The sequence below is a fragment of the Triticum dicoccoides genome, chromosome 7A, assembly GCF_002162155.2.
Source record: "Triticum dicoccoides isolate Atlit2015 ecotype Zavitan chromosome 7A, WEW_v2.0, whole genome shotgun sequence".
Lineage (NCBI taxonomy): Eukaryota > Viridiplantae > Streptophyta > Magnoliopsida > Poales > Poaceae > Triticum > Triticum dicoccoides.
In genome coordinates, this window is record NC_041392.1 from 606,604,581 (window position 1) to 606,622,420 (window position 17,840).

Here is a 17,840-nt window from a genome sequence, read left to right on the forward strand (position 1 = left end):
CGCAAAGTGTAATCCTATGATCGAAGCTCTTCGCTAGGTCAGTGCCCTCCACCCAAATTGTAGCAACCTCAAATGACAGAGGTCTATTGTACTTCCGTTGGTCTAGTCTTTGGTCAGTGTTGAGGTCTATCCTGTAATCGTCGAGGTTGTCCCTGTGCGCACCCAAACTTCTAAACTGTTGGGAGTACGGGTTTTCCCTGAGTATGTCCACTAACTTTCTGACGACATCCTAGTCTAATTGCTCGGTGGTAGCCTAGCTATGGGTTAGGCCTGGGTCATCGTCATAGAAGTACAACTATAGATGATCTGGACGTGATGTTGGCCTGAAGGAATGAACGTTGTGGTAGATGGTGTCGTGCGCCCGGAACGTGTACGCCCCAGACTTCATGTTTGTGTAGCTTTCATCAAGGTTGGCGCCAAGGGTTGTGAAGGAGAAGTGGCCGTTGAAGAACTGTATGTTCTCCCGAAAATGCCTTGAGTTCGCATCGATGCCAGACCAATGCCTCATTAGCTCCAGGATGGGCTCTGGTTGCTTCAGCTAGATTTTCCCACCGCGACAGCAGAATCCCGGGACCTCGAACACAAACTACTTGGCCTTGAACTGATCGCAATTTGCAGCGTGCTTCAGGATGTGTGTGTGGTCTAGGAGGTTTGAGTAGACATAGTCCAATGGATCATGGTCGACATAGTTATTGTGACTTGAGTCTTCGAATTCATCGTGCTCTGCTACCTCTTGAGCACTGCGTTGGTTTTCCCTTTAAGAAGAAAGGGTGATGCAGCAAAGCAGCGTAAGTATTTCCCTTGGTTTTTGAGAACCAAGGTATCAATCCAGTAGGAGACCACGCGCGAGTCACCTCGTACCTACACAAACAAATAAGAACCTCGCAACCAACGCGATAAAGGGGTTGTCAATCCCTTCACGGCCACTTGCAAGAGTGAGATCTGATATAGATGAAAATAATAAGATAAATATTTTTGGTCTTTTTATGATATAGATTGAAAGTAAAGATTGCAAAATAAAATAGATTGGAAACTTGTATGATGAAGAATAGACCGGGGGGGCATAGGTTTTACTAGTGGCTTCTCTCAAGATAGCATAAGTATTACGGTTGGTGAACAAACTACTGTCGAGCAATTGATAGAAAAGCAAATAATTATGAGAATATCTAGTTATGATCATGTATATAGGCATCACATCCGTGACAAGTAGACCGACTCCTGCCTGCATCTACTACTATTACTCCACACATCGACCGCTATCCAACATGCATCTAGAGTATTAAGTTCATAAGAAGAGAGTAACGCCTTAAGCAAGATGACATGATGTAGAGGGATAAACTCATGCAATATGATATAAACCCCATCTTTTTATCCTCGATGGCAACAATACAATATGTGTCGTTTCCCTTTCTGTCACTGGGATCGAGCACTGCAAGATTGAACCCAAAGCTAAGCACTTCTCCCATTGAAAGAAAGATCAATCTAGTAGGCCAAACCAAACTGATAACTTGAAGAGACTTGCAAAGATAACCAATCATACATAAAAGAATTCAGAGAAGATTCAAATATTGCTCATAGATAATCTTGATCATAAACCCACAATTCATCGGATCTCGACAAACACACCACAAAAGAAGATTACATCGAATAGATCTCCAAGAGAATCAATGAGAACTTTGTATTGAGATCCAAAGAGGGAGAAGAAGCCATCTAGCTAATAACTATGGACCCGAAGGTTTGAGGTAAACTACTCACACATCACCGGAGAGGCCATGGAGTTGATGTAGAGGCCCTCTGTGATCGTTGCCCCCTCCGGCGGAGCTCTGGAAAAGGCACCAAGATGGGATCTCTTGGGTACAGAAGGTTGCGGCGGTGGAATTACGTTTTCGTGGTGCTCCTGGATGTTTTCAGTGTACGTAGGTATATATAGGAGGAAGAAGTAGGTCGGTGGAGCAACGAGGGGCCCACGAGGGTGGAGGGCGCGCTTAGGGGGGTAGGCGCGCCCCTTGTCTCGTGGCCTCCTCGTTGATTGCTTGACGTCCACTCCAAGTCCTTTGGATCAAGTTTGTTCCAAAAATCATGCTCCCAAAGGTTTCATTCCGTTTGGACTCCGTTTGATATTCTTTTTCTGCGAAACACTGAAATAGGCAAAAAAACAGCAATTTGGGCTGGGCCTCCGGTTAATAGGTTAGTCCCAAAAATAATATAAAAGTGCATAAATAAGCCCAATAAACATCCAAAACAGAATATATAATAGCATGGAGAAATCAAAAATTATAGATACGTTGGAGACGTATCAAGCATCCCCAAGCTTAATTCCTGCTCGTCCTCGAGTAGGTAAATGATAAAAATTGATTTTTTTGATGTGGAATGCTTCCTAACATATTTATCAATGTAATTTTGTTTATTGTGGCATGAATGTTCATATCCGAAAGATTCAAGATAAAAGTTTAATATTGACATAAAAATAATAATACTTCAAGCATACTAACTAAGCAATCATGTCTTCTCAAAATAACGTGGCCAAAGAAAGTTCATCCCTACAAAATCATATAGTTTGGTCATGCTCCATTTTCGTCACACAAGAATGCTCTCATCATGCACAACACCGATGACAAGCCAATCAATTGTTTCATACTTTAGTAATCTCAAACTTTTTTCAACTTTCACGCAATACATGAGCGTGAGCCATGCATATAATATAATAAAGGGGGTTATGTGGAGAAGACAAAAAGGAGAAATCTCACATCGACGCGGCTAATCAATGGGCTAGGGAGATGCCCATCAATTGATGTCAATGTAAGGAGTAGGGATTGACATGAAACAGATGCACTAGAGCTATAAATGTATGAAAGCTCAACAAAAGAAACTAAGTGGGTGTGCATCCAACTTGCTTGCTCACGAAGACCTAGGGCACTTGAGGAGGCCCATTGTTGGAATATACAAGCCAAGTTCTATAATGAAAAATCCCACTACTATATGAAAGTGACAAAACCAAAGACTCTATCATAAAGATCATGGTGCTACTTTGAAGCACAAGTGTGGAAAAAAACATAGTAGCATTGCCCCTTTTTTATTTTTTTATTTTTTGGGCCTTCCCTTTTTTTGGCCTTTCTCTTTTTTTCTTTTTTATGGGACAATGCTCTATTAATTATGATCATCACACTTCTATTTATTTACAACTCAATGATTACAACTCGATACTAGAACAAGATATGACTCTATATGAATGCCTCCGGCGGTGTACCGGGATGTGCAATGACTCATGAGTGACATGTATGAAAGAATTATGAATAGTGGCTTTGCCACAAATACGATGTCAACTACATGATCATGCAAGCAATATGACAATGATGAAGCGTGTCATAATGAACGGAACAGTGGAAACTTGCATGGCAATATATCTCGGAATGGCTATGGAAATGCCATAATAGGTAGGTATGATGGCTGTTTTGAGGAGGATATAAGGAGGTTTATGTGTGATAGAACGTATGGTATCACGGGGTTTGGATGCATCGGCGAAGTTTGCACCAACTCTCAAGGTGAGAAAGGGCAATGCACGGTACCGAAGAGGCTAACAATGATGGAAGGGTGAGAGTGCATATAATCCATGGACTCAACATTAGTCATAAAGAACTCACATACTTATTGCAAAAATCTACAAGTCATCAAAAACCAAGTACTGCGCGCATGCTCCTAGGGGGGTAGATTGGTAGGAAAAGACCATCGCTCGTCCCCGACCGCCACTCATAAGGAAGACAATCAAAGAACACCTCATGTTTCAAATTTGTTACACAACGGTTACCATACGTGCATGCTACGGGACTTGCAATCTTCAAGACAAGTATTTCTCAAATTCACAACTATTCAACTAGCACAACTTTAATATCACTATCTCCATATCTCAAAACAATCATCAAGTATCAAACTTCTCTTAGTATTCAATGCACTTATATGAATGTTTTTTATTATAGTAAAAGCAAATTACCATTCTGTTCTAAAGGACTCTTAAAATAATATAAGTGAAGCAGGAGAGACCAATTATTTCTATAAAATGAAACCACCACCGTTCTCTAAAAGATATAAGTGAAGCACTAGAGCAAAAACTATATAGCTCAAAAGATATAAGCACATAGAGTATTCTAATAAATTCTGATTCATGTGTGTCTCTCTAAAAAAGGTGTGTACAGCAAGGATGATTGTGGTAAACTAAAAAACAAAGACTCAAATCATACAAAACGCTCCAAGCAAAACACATATCATGTGATGAATAAAAATATAGCTCCAAGTAAAGTTATCGATAGACGAAGACAAAAGAGGGGTTGCCTTCCGGGGCATCCCCAAGATTAGGCTTTTCGGTGTACTTGGATTTACCTTGGGGTGCCTTGGGCATCGCAAAGCTTAGGCTCTTGCCACTCCTTGTTCCATAATCCATCAAATTTTTACCCAAAACTTGAAAACTTCACAACACAACACTCAAATAGAAAATCTCGTGAGCTCCGTTAGCGAAAGAAAAGAAAACACCACTTCAAGGTGCTGTAATGAACTCATTCTTTATTTTTATTGGTGTTAAACCTACTATATTTCAACTTCTCTATGGTTTATAAACTCCACTACTAGCCATATATTCATCAAAATAAGCAAACAACACACGAAAAACAGAATCTGTCAAAAATAGAACAGTCTGTAGTAATCTGTAACTAAGACAAACTTCTGGAACCCCAAAAATTCTAAAATAAATTTCTGGACGTGAGGAATTTATCTATTAATCATCTTCAAAAATAATTAACTAAATATCACTCTCCAATAAAAAATGGCAGCAATTCTCGTGAGCGCTAAAGTTTCTGTTTTTTACAGCAAGGTCAAAAAGACTTTCCCCAAGTCTTCCCGAAGGTTCTACTTGGCACAAACACTAATTAAAAGCATAAAACCACATCTAAACATAGTCTAGATGAATTATTTATTACTGAACAGAATCAAAAAGCAAGGAACAAAAATAAAATTGGGTTTCCTCCCAACAAGCGCTATCGTTTAACGCCCCTAGCTAGGCATCGATAATTTCAATGATGCTCACATGAAAGACAAGAATTGAAGCACAAATAGATCATCATGAAACACGTGACAAACTCATCTAATTCTAATCTACTTCCTATGCATAAGCATCTTATAGGCAAACAAATTATCATAGCAAGCAAATGAAGGAAATATGCCCTAGAGGCAATAATAAAGTTATTATTTATTTCCTTATATCATGATAAAAGTTTATTATTCATGCTAGAATTGTATTAAACGGAAACATAATACATGTGTGAATACATAGACAAACAGAGTGTCACTAGTATGCCTCTACTTGACTAGCTCGTTAATCAAAGATTGTTATGTTTCCTAACCATGGACAAAGAGTTGTTATTTGATTAACGGGATCACATCATTAGGTGAATGATCTGATTGACATGACCCATTCCATTAAGCTTAGCACCCGATTGTTTAGTATGTTGCTATTGCTTTCTTCATGACTTATACATGTTCCTATGACTATGAGATTATGCAACTCCCGTTTGCCGCAGGAACACTTTGTGTGCTACCAAACGTCACAACGTAACTGGGTGATTATAAAGGAGCTCTACAGGTGTCTCCAAAGGTACATGTTGGGTTGGCGTATTTCGAGATTAGGATTTATCACTCCGATTGTCGAAGAGGTATCTCTGGGCCATCTCGGTAATGCACATCACATAAGCCTTGCAAGCATTGCAACTAATGAGTTAGTTGTGAGATGATGTATTACGGAACGAGTAAAGAGACTTGCCGGTAACGAGATTGAACTAGGTATTGAGATACCGACGATCGAATCTTGGGCAAGTAACATACCGATGACAAAGGGAACAACGTATGTTGTTATGCGGTCTGACCGATAAAAGATCTTCGTAGAATATGTAGGAGCCAATATGAACATCCAGGTTCCTCTATTGGTTATTGACTGGAGACGTGTCTCGGTCATGTCTACATTGTTCTCGAACCCGTAGGGTCCGCACGCTTAAGGTTTCGATGACAGTTATATTATGAGTTTATGCATTTTGATGTACCAAAGTTTGTTCGGAGTCCCGTATGTGATCACGGACATGACGAGGAGTCTCCAAATGGTCGAGACATAAAGATTGATATATTGGAAGCCTATATTTGGATATCAGAAGTGTTCCGGGTGAAATCAGGATTTTTCCGGAGTACCGGGAGGTTACTGGAACCCCCCCGGGAGGTATATGGGCCTTAGTGGGCTTTAGTGGAAGAGAGGAGAGGTGGCCAGGGCTGGGCCACGCGCCCCTCCCCCCTAGTCCGAATAGGATAAGGAGAGGGGGGTGGCACCCCCCTTCCTTCTCTCTCTCCTCTTTCCCCCTCCTGAATCCTATTCCAACTAGGAAAGGGGGGAATCCTACTCCCGGTGGGAGTAGGACTCCTCCTGGTGTGCCCTCCTCCTGGCCGGCCGCACCCCCCCTTTGATCCTTTATATACGGAGGCAAGGGGCACCCCTAGAAAGATAAGTTGATTCACGTGATCATATTCTTAGCCGTGTGCGGTGCCCCCTTCCACCATAGTCCTCGATAATACTGTAGCGGTGCTTTGGCGAAGCCCTGCGATGGTAGTACATCAAGATCGTCACCACGCCGTCGTGCTGACGGAACTCTTCCCCGACACTTTGCTGGATCAGATTCCGGGGATCGTCATCAAGCTGAACGTGTGCTAGAAGTCGGAGATGTCATAGTTTCGGTGCTTGATCGGTCGGGCCGTGAAGACGTACGACTACATCAACCGCGTTGTGCTAACGCTTCTGCTGTCGGTCTACAAGGGTACGTAGATCACACTCTCCCCTCTCGTTGCTATGCATCACCATGATCTTGCGTGTGCGTAGGAATTTTTTTTAAATTACTACATTCCCCAACAGTGGCATCCGAGCCTAGGTTTTATGTGTTGATGTTATATGCACGAGTAGAACACAAGTGAGTTGTGGGCGATATAAGTATTACTGCTTACCAGCATGTCATACTTTGGTTCGGCGGTATTGTTGGACGAAGCGGCCCGGATCGACATTACACGTACGCTTACGCGATACCGGTTCTCCCGACGTGCTTTGCACAAAGGTGGCTAGCAGGTGACAGTTTCTCCAACTTTAGTTGAACCGAGTGTGGCTACGCCCGGTCCTTGCGAAGGTTAAAACAGCACCAACTTGACAAACTATCGTTGTGGTTTTGATGCGTAGGTAAGATTGGTTCTTGCTTAAGCCCGTAGCAGCCACGTAAAACTTGCAACAACAAAGTAGAGGACGTCTAACTTGTTTTTGCAGGGCATGTTGTGATGTGATATGGTCAAGACATGATGCTAAATTTTATTGTATGAGATCATCATGTTTTGTAACCCAGTTATCGGCAACTGGCAGGAGCCATATGGTTGTCGCTTTATTGTATGCAATGCAATCACGCTGTAATGCTTTACTTTATCACTAAGCGGTAGCAATAGTTGTGGAAGCATAAGATTGGCGAGACGACAACGATGCTATGATGGAGATCAAGGTGTCGCGCCGGTGATGATGGTGATCACGACGGTGCTTCGAAGATGGAGATAACAAGCACAAGATGATGATGGCCATATCATATCACTTATATTGATTGCATGTGATGTTTATCTTTTATGCATCTTATCTTGCTTTGATTGACGGTAGCATTATAAGATGATCTCTCACTAATTATCAAGAAGTGTTCTCCCTGAGTATGCACCGTTGCGAAAGTTCTTCGTGCTGAGACCACGTGATGATCGGGTGTGATAGGCTCTACGTTCAAATACAACGGGTGCAAAACAGTTGCACACGCGGAATACTCAGGTTATACTTGACGAGCCAAGCATATACAGATATGGCCTCGGAACACGGAGACCGAAAGGTCGACCGTGAATCATATAATAGATATGATCAACATAGTGATGTTCACCAATGAAGCTACTCCATCTCACGTGATGATCGGACATGGTTTAGTTGATTTGGATCACGTAATCACTTAGAGGATTAGAGGGATGTCTATCTAAGTGGGAGTTCTTTAAGTAATATGATTAATTGAACCAAAATTTATCATGAATTTAGTACCTGATAGTATCTTGCTTATTTATGTTTGATTGTAGATAGATGGTTCGTGCTGTTGTTCCATTGAATTTTAATGCGTTCCTTGAGAAAGTAAAGTTGAAAGATGATGGTAGCAATTACACGGACTGGGTCCGTAACTTGAGGATTATCCTCATTGCTGCACAGAAGAATTACGTCGTGGAAGCACCGCTGGGTGCCAGGCCTGCTGCTGGAGCAACACCAGATGTTATGAACGTCTGGCAGAGCAAAGCTGATGACTACTCGATAGTTCAGTGTGCCATGCTTTACGGCTTAGAATCGGGACTTCAACGACGTTTTGAACGTCATGGAGCATATGAGATGTTCCAGGAGTTGAAGTTAATATTTCAAGCAAATGCCCGGATTGAGAGATATGAAGTCTCCAATAAGTTCTATAGCTGCAAGATGGAGGAAAACAGTTCTGTCAGTGAACATATACTCAAAATGTCTGGGTATAATAATCACTTGATTCAAATGGGAGTTAATCTTCCAGATGATTGTGTCATTGACAGAATTCTCCAATCACTGCCACCAAGCTACAAGAGCTTCGTGGTGAACTATAATATGCAAGGGATGAATAAGACTATTCCCGAGCTCTTCGCAATGCTGAAAAGTTGCAGAGGTAGAAATCAAGAAGGAGAATCAAGTGTTGATGGTCAACAAGACCACTAGTTTCAAGAAAAAGGGCAAAGGGAAGAAGAAGGGGAACTTCAAAAAGAACAGCAAGCAATTTGCTACTCAAGAGAAGAAACCCAAACCTGGACCTAAGCCTGAAACTGAGTGCTTCTACTGCAAGCAGACTGGTCACTAGAAGCGGAACTGCCCCAAGTATTTGGCGGATAAGAAGGATGGAAAGGTGAACAAAGGTATATGTGATATACATGTTATTCATGTGTACCTTACTAATGCTCGCAGTAGCACCTGGGTATTTGATACTGGTTCTGTTGCTAATATTTGCAACTCGAAACAGGGACTACAGATTAAGCGAAGATTGGCTAAGGACGAGGTGACGATGCGCGTGGGAAATGGTTCCAAAGTCGATGTGATCGCAGTCGGCACGCTACCTCTACATCTACCTTCGGGATTAGTATTAGACCTAAATAATTGTTATTTGGTGCCAGCGTTAAGCATGAACATTATATCTGGATCTTGTTTGATGCGAGACGGTTATTCATTTAAATCAGAGAATAATGGTTGTTCTATTTACATGAGTAATATCTTTTATGGTCACGCACCCTTAAAGAGTGGTCTATTCTTGTTAAATCTCGATAGTAGTGACACACATATTTATAGTGTTGAAGCCAAAAGATGCAGAGTTGATAATGATAGTGCAACTTATTTGTGGCACTGCCGTTTGGGTCATATCGGTATAAAACGCATGAAGAAACTCCATACTGATGGGCTTTTGGAACCACTTGATTATGAATCACTTGGTACTTGCGAACCGTGCCTTATGGGTAAGATGACAAAAACACCATTCTCCAGTACTATGGTGAGAACAACGGATTTGTTGGAAATCATACATACAGATGTATGTGGTCCGATGAATGTTGAGGCTCGTGGCGGATATCGTTATTTTCTCACCTTCACAGATGACTTAAGCAGATATGGGTATATCTACTTAATGAAACACAAGTCTGAAACGTTTGAAAAGTTCAAAGAATTTCAGAGTGAAGTTGAAAATCATCGTAACAAGAAAATAAAATTCCTACGATCTGATCGTGGAGGAGAATATTTGAGTTACGAGTTTGGTGTACATTTGAAACAGTGTGGAATAGTTTCGCAACTCACGCCACCCGGAACACCATAGCGTAATGGTGTGTCCGAATGTCGTAATCGTACTTTACTAGATATGGTGCGATCTATGATGTCTCTTACTGATTTACCGCTATCGTTTTGGGGATATGCTCTAGAGACGGCTGCATTCACGTTAAATAGGGCACCATCAAAATCCGTTGAGACGACGCCTTATGAACTGTGGTTTGGCAAGAAACCAAAGTTGTCGTTTCTGAAAGTTTGGGGCTGCGATGCTTATGTGAAAAAGCTTCAACCTGATAAGCTCGAACCCAAATCGGAGAAATGTGTCTTCATAGGATATCCAAAGGAAACTATTGGATACACCTTCTATCATAGATCCAAAGGCAAGACTTTTGTTGCTAAATTCGGAAACTTTCTGGAGAAGGAGTTTCTCTCGAAAGAAGTGAGTGGGAGGAAAGTAGAACATGACGAGGTAACTGTACCTGCTCCCTTATTTGAAAGTAGTACATCACAAAAACCTGTTTCTGTGACACCTACACCAATTAGTGAGGAAGATAATGATAATGATCATGAAACTTCAGAACAAGATACTACTGAACCTCGTAGATCAACCAGAGTAAGATCCGCGCCAGACTGGTACGGTAATCCTATTCTGGAAGTCATGCTACTAGATCATGATGAACCTACGAACTATGAAGAAGCGATGGTGAGCCCAGATTCCGCAAAATGGCTTGAAGCCATGAAATCTGAGATGGGATCCATGTATGAGAACAAAGTATGGACTTTGGTTGACTTGCCCGATGATCGGCAAGCAATTGAGAATAAATGGATCTTCAAGAAGAAGACTGACGCTGACGGTAATATTACTGTCTACAAAGCTCGACTTGTCACAAAAGGTTTTCGGCAAGTTCAAGGGATTGACTACGATGAGACCTTCTCACCCGTAGCGATGCTTAAGTCTGTCCGAATCATGTTAGCGATTTCCGCATTTTATGATTATGAAATTTGGCAGATGGATGTCAAAACTGCATTCCTGAATGGATTTCTGGAAGAAGATTTGTATATGATGCAACCAGAAGGTTTTGTCGATCCAAAGGGAGCTAACAAAGTGTGCAAGCTCCAGCGATCCATTTATGGACTGGTGCAAGCCTCTCGGAGTTGGAATAAACACTTTGGTAGTGTGATCAAAGCATTTGGTTTTATACAGACTTTTGGAGAAGCCTATATTTACAAGAAAGTGAGTGGGAGCTCTGTAGCATTTCTGATATTATATGTGGATGACATATTACTAATTGGAAATGATATAGAATTTCTGGATAGCATAAAGGGATACATGAATAAGAGTTTTTCAATGAAAGACCTCGGTGAAGCTGCTTACATATTAGGCATTAAGATCTATAGAGATAGATCAAGACGCTTAATTGGACTTTCACAAAGCACATACCTTGACAAAGTTTTGAAGAAGTTCAAAATGGATCAAGCAAAGAAAGGGTTCTTGCCTGTGTTACAAGGTATGAAGTTGAGTAAGACTCAATGCACGACCACTGCAGAAGATAGAGAGAAAATGAAAGATGTTCCCTATGCTTCAGCCATAGGCTCTATCATGTATGCAATGCTGTGTACCAGACCTGATGTGTGGCTTGCTATAAGTCTAGCAGGGAGGTACCAAAGTAATCCAGGAGTGGATCACTGGACAGCGGTCAAGAACATCCTGAAATACCTGAAAAGGACTAAGGATATGTTTCTCGTTTATGGAGGTGACAAAGAGCTCATCGTAAATGGTTACGTTGATGCGAGCTTTGACACTGATTCGGACGATTCTAAATCGCAAACCGGATACGTGTTTACATTAAACGATGGAGCTGTCAGTTGGTGCGGTTCTAAACAAAGCATCGTGGAGGGATCTACGTGTGAAGCGGAATACATAGCTGCTTCGAAAGCAGCAAATGAAGGAGTCTGGATGAAGGAGTTCATATCCAATCTAGGTGTCATACCTAGTGCATCGGGTCCAATGAAAATCTTTTGTGACAATACTGGTGCAATTGACTTGGCAAAGGAATCCAGATTTCACAAGAGAACAAAGCACGTCAAGAGACGCTTCAATTCCATCCGGGATCTAGTCCAGGTGGGAGACATAGAGATTTGCAAGATACATACGGATCTGAATGTAGCAGACCCATTGACTAAGCCTCTTCCACGAGCAAAACATGATCAGCACCAAGGCTCCATGGGTGTTAGAATCATTACTGTGTAATCTAGATTATTAACTCTAGTGCAAGTGGGAGACTGAAGATAATATGCCCTAGAGGCAATAATAAAGTTATTATTTATTTCCTTATATCATGATAAAAGTTTATTATTCATGCTAGAATTGTATTAAACGGAAACATAATACATGTGTGAATACATAGACAAACAGAGTGTCACTAGTATGGCTCTATTTGACTAGCTCGTTAATCAAAGATGGTTATGTTTCCTAACCATGGACAAAGAGTTGTTATTTGATTAACGGGATCACATCATTAGGTGAATGATCTGATTGACATGACCCATTCCATTAAGCTTAGCACCCGATTGTTTAGTATGTTGCTATTGCTTTCTTCATGACTTATACATGTTCCTATGACTATGAGATTATGCAACTCCCGTTTGCCGGAGGAACACTTTGTGTGCTACCAAACGTCACAACGTAACTGGGTGATTATAAAGGAGCTCTACAGGTGTCTCCAAAGGTACATGTTGGGTTGGCGTATTTCGAGATTAGGATTTGTCACTCCGATTGTCGGAGAGGTATCTCTGGGCCATCTCGGTAATGCACATCACATAAGCCTTGCAAGCATTGCAACTAATGAGTTAGTTGTGAGATGATGTATTACGGAACGAGTAAAGAGACTTGCCGGTAACGAGATTGAACTAGGTATTGACATACCGACGATCGAATATCGGGCAAGTAACATACCGATGACAAAGGGAACAACGTATGTTGTTATGTGGTCTGACCGATAAAAGATCTTCGTAGAATATGTAGGAGCCAATATGAGCATCCAGGTTCCGCTATTGGTTATTGACCGGAGACGTGTCTCGGTCATGTCTACATTGTTCTCGAACCCGTAGGGTCCGCACGCTTAAGGTTACGATGCTAGTTATATTATGAGTTTATGCATTTTGATGTACCAAAGTTTGTTCGGAGTCCCGCATGTGATCACGGACATGACGAGGAGTCTCGAAATGGTCGAGACATAAAGATTGATATATTGGAAGCCTATATTTGGATATCGGAAGTGTTCCGGGTGAAATCGGGGTTTTTTCGGAGTACCGGGAGGTTACCGGAACCCCCCCGAGAGGTATATGGGCCTTAGTGGGCTTTAGTGGAAGAGAGGAGAGGTGGCCAGGGCTGGGCCGCGCGCCCTCCCCCCTAGTCCGAATAGGACAAGGAGAGGGGGGCGGCGCCCCCCCTTCCTTCTCTCTCTCCTCTTTCCCCCCCTCCCGAATCCTATTCCAACTAGGAAAGGGGGGAAATCCTACTCCCGGTGGGAGTAGGACTCCTCCTGGCGCGCCCTCCTCCTGGCCGGCCGCACCCCCCCCTTTGATCCTTTATATACGGAGGCAGGGGGCACCCCTAGAGAGACAAGTTGATCCACGTGATCATATTCTTAGCCGTGTGCGGTGCCCCCTTCCACTATAGTCCTCGATAATACTGTAGCGGTGCTTAGGCGAAGCCCTACGACGGTAGTACATCAAGATCATCACCACGCCGTCATGCTGACGGAACTCTTCCCCGACACTTTGCTGGATCGGAGTCCGGGGATCGTCATCAAGCTGAACGTGTGCTAGAACTCGGAAGTGTCGTAGTTTCGGTGCTTGATCGGTCGGGCCATGAAGACGTACGACTACATCAACCGCGTTGTGCTAACGCTTCCACTGTCGGTCTACAAGGGTACGTAGATCACACTCTCCTCTCTCGTTGCTATGCATCACCATGATCTTGCGTGTGCGTAGGAATTTTTTTGAAATTACTACGTTCCCCAACAGCAAAAACTAGCATATGCAAGGAAGCGGAAAGAAACAATAGCAATCTCAACATAACTAGAGGTAATTTAGCAACATGAAAATTTCTACAATCATATTTTCCTCTCTCATAATAATTACATGTGGGATCATAAGCAAATTCAACAAAATAGCTATCGCATAAAATATTTTCAACACGATCCACATTCATGCAAAGTTGACACTCTTCCAAAATAGTGGGATTAACATTAACTAAAGTCATGACCTTCCAAACCCACTTTTATCAAAAACTTCATAAGATTGAAAATTCTCCAAATATGTGGGATATAAAGTTGACACTCTTCCAAACCCACTTTCAATATTATTGCAAACACTATTATCAATCTCATATTCACTTTCAAATTGATGCATTTGGGTTGAAAGCGTGAGGGTCGGACAATGTGCCTGTGGGTGTTGAAAGCGTGAGAGCTGGACAATATGGTAAAATGGAGGACACGGTCTTCACGGGGAATGCATCTTCCTCTTGGCAAGCAGTGAGTTATTGACTTGAGCTCTTGAAAAAAGGATTGACATGGAGAGTGGGTAATGGGAGGAGTATCCGTGTGTGGCGTGACACTTGGATTCCCAGGCCCTTCTCATACAAACCTATTAGTGTCCAAGGAAGATGTCGCATTAGATTTGTCTCTGAATTGTTGAATGTAAATGGCTCTTGGAATTATGGTATGTTGCAAAATTATTTCATGCCAGCCGATGTAGTTGAGATTACTAAGATTCGAGCTTCACCTAGGCAGGAGGCCGATACAATGGCTTGGGACCAGGAAAGTCTGGATTTTTTACAGTAAAAAGTGCTTATCAATTAGCCTTTGAAGGCATGTACAGAGATACTGCCTATAGGGTCTTGTTCTAGACCAGATGGACGCCGTGATTGCTGGAAGTTGGTTTGGGCTTGTGAGGTTCCTCCTACAATTCGCAATTTTGCATGGAGATTGGCAACGAACTCGTTGCCCACGTGGCAGAACAAACACACTAGAGGGCTGGAAATAGATGATTTATGTCATGTGTGTTCGGTTGAGACTGAGGATAATTTTCACTTGTTTTGTCGCTGCACTCATGGACGAGAGTTATGGAGGGTCATGGCGAAGGTGTCGATGCTACCGGCTCTCTCTTCCGTCTAAAATACTGGTAAAGAGTTGTTATTTCATGTGCTGTATCCGCTACCTGATATTGAGCGCTCTATGTTACTGATGACTCTCTGGCATGCTTGGCATATTCGCAATGAAGTGGTACACCATAAAACCCCTCCTCCTTGTGAGTTATTTGGACTCTTTGGTTGGTATCAAAACTGAGTTATCTTCTGATCCGTCCAAAGGGAAAGTGGTAGTTTCATATGGCAAACCGGTGCATCAATGACATGCGATAATGATGCAAGAGGTACAACCCAAGTGGTGTCCCCCTGTTATTGGTTGGGTTAAATTAAATATTGATGGTTCATTTGCTATGGATGGTACTGCTGGTGCGGGTATGGTTCTAAGAGATGTCAAGGGCAAGATCATTTTCTCATCCTGTAGGGTTCTATTTCCATGTCGTGAGGCGCTCGAAGCTGAATTGTGTGTGTGCATGGAAGGTCTCTCTTTCGCCCTACAAAGAAGTGACTTACCTATCATAATTGAGATGGATTCTATAGTTGCTGTCAAGTTGATCCAAGGCCGGGAAGAGGATAGATCAATCTACGCTTCTCTCATTAAGGAAATTAGGCACCTCTTGTCTCTTCGTGATTCTTGTATTACTCATGTTAATCGTACTCAGAATAATGTTAGTGATAGTTTAGCTAAGTTTGCTAGAGGTGAGGGCAGAACTATAACTTGGTTAGGGTCTGGCCCAGAAGTTGCTTTGTCTTTAGCTTTTGATGATTGTAAGGATCTTGTGATTGAGTAATACAAGTTTTCACCCGCAAAAAAATGCTAGTTAGATCTGGACACGGCATTGCGATCGATTCAGCACACAGTGTTTTTTTCCTTGCAGCATAAGTTGCCTTTCTCTTTGCACTTAACTCCCCCTTCTCTTTGCTGCATGACCTCCATTCTCACAGCTTGTTATTTTTTCTTGAAGATCGATCGTTCCGTCTTCCACTTGTTTCCGATATGTTGCTCACGTCCACGTGTTTGATTGCTCCATTTGCTCAGGAGTTAAGTTACATTTGCGTTCCTTATCACGTTGCCTCCTAGCTGGGTGGTTATCATGAATGACATCAGGCAATACCGCATCATTTTGTGACAATGATGTATAGCTGGACCTAGTTGGGTTGGCTGGTTATACAACAGTGTAAAAACATAATCAGATCTGAATTAATTGGTTATTGATACCAAAGGTACCAGCATAATATCTACCTAGATATGTAATGCTTTGTTGAATCTGACTCCTTACGTCCATTTACATAAGGTCTATTTATCTTATCAAAAGTCAAACGAGTGAACGATAAACCATTTTCTTTGAAAAAATAACATTATCGACAAAGATTCATATGAGATCAGTTGAATGAAAATATATTAACCATATTCTACGAAACAAAGGGAGTATGTACTATAATCGCAGTGCTGAAACATAAAACATTATAGATTGTTATTGTAACGGCAGCCAGATTTTATTTATCATCAACAAAAACATCGACAAAGGTTCCAAAGTTTGACTTGCATGAAAACTTATTAACCAGATGTAATCTGAAACATTATGACTATAAACTATAAAGGTGAGCTGAATCATAAAGCATTCTAACCTGATATCATAAGGGCACGATGATTTTCATCTTGGTGCTTGATGTCTACTACACAACCTTCTTCTTGTAGACGTTGTTGGGCCTCCAAGTGCAGAGGTTTGTAGGACAGTAGCAAATTTCCCTCAAGTGGATGACCTAAGGTTTATCAATCCGTAGGAGGCGTAGGATGAAGATGGTCTCTCTCAAGCAACCCTGCAACCAAATAACAAAGAGTCTCTTGTGTCCCCAACACACCCAATACAATGGTAAATTGTATAGGTGCACTAGTTCGGCGAAGAGATGGTGAAACAAATGGTATATGGATAGTAGATAAAGGTATTTGTAATCTGAAATAAAAAAACAGCAAGGTAACAAGTGATAAAAGTGAGCGTAAACGGTATTGCAATGCGTGGAAACAAGGCCTAGGGTGCATACTTTCACTAGTGTAAGTCCTCTCGACAATACTAACATAATTGGATCATAAAACTATCCCTCAACATGCAACAAAGAGTCACTCCAAAGTCACTAATAACGGAGAACGAACGAAGAGATTATGGTAGGGTACGAAACCACCTCAAAGTTATTCTTTCCAATCAATCCGTTGGGCTATTCCTATAAGTGTCACAAACAGCCCTAGAGTTCGTACTAGAATAATACCTTAAGACACAAATCAACCAAAACCCTAATGTCACCTAGATACTCCAATGTCACCTCAAGTATCCGTGGGTATGATTATACGATATGCATCACACAATCTCAGATTCATCTATTCAACCAACACAAAGGACCTCAAAGAGTGCCCCAAAGTTTCTACCGGAGAATCACGACGAAAATGTGTGCCAACCCCTATGCATAGTCCCAATGTCACGAAACCCGCAAGTTGGTTACCTTAACTTACATCAAGTGGCACGTGGTATCCCATTGTCACCACAGATATCCACGGCAAGACATACATCAAGTGTTCTCAACTCTTTAAAGACTCAATCTGATAAAATTACTTCAAGGGGAAAACTCAATTCATTACAAGAGAGAAGAGGGGGGAAGAAACATCATAGGATCCAAATATAATAGCAAAGCTCGCGATACATCAAGATCGTATCATCTCAAGAACACGAGAGAGAGAGAGAGAGAGATCAAACACATAGCTACTGGTACATACCCTCAGCCCCGAGGGAGAAC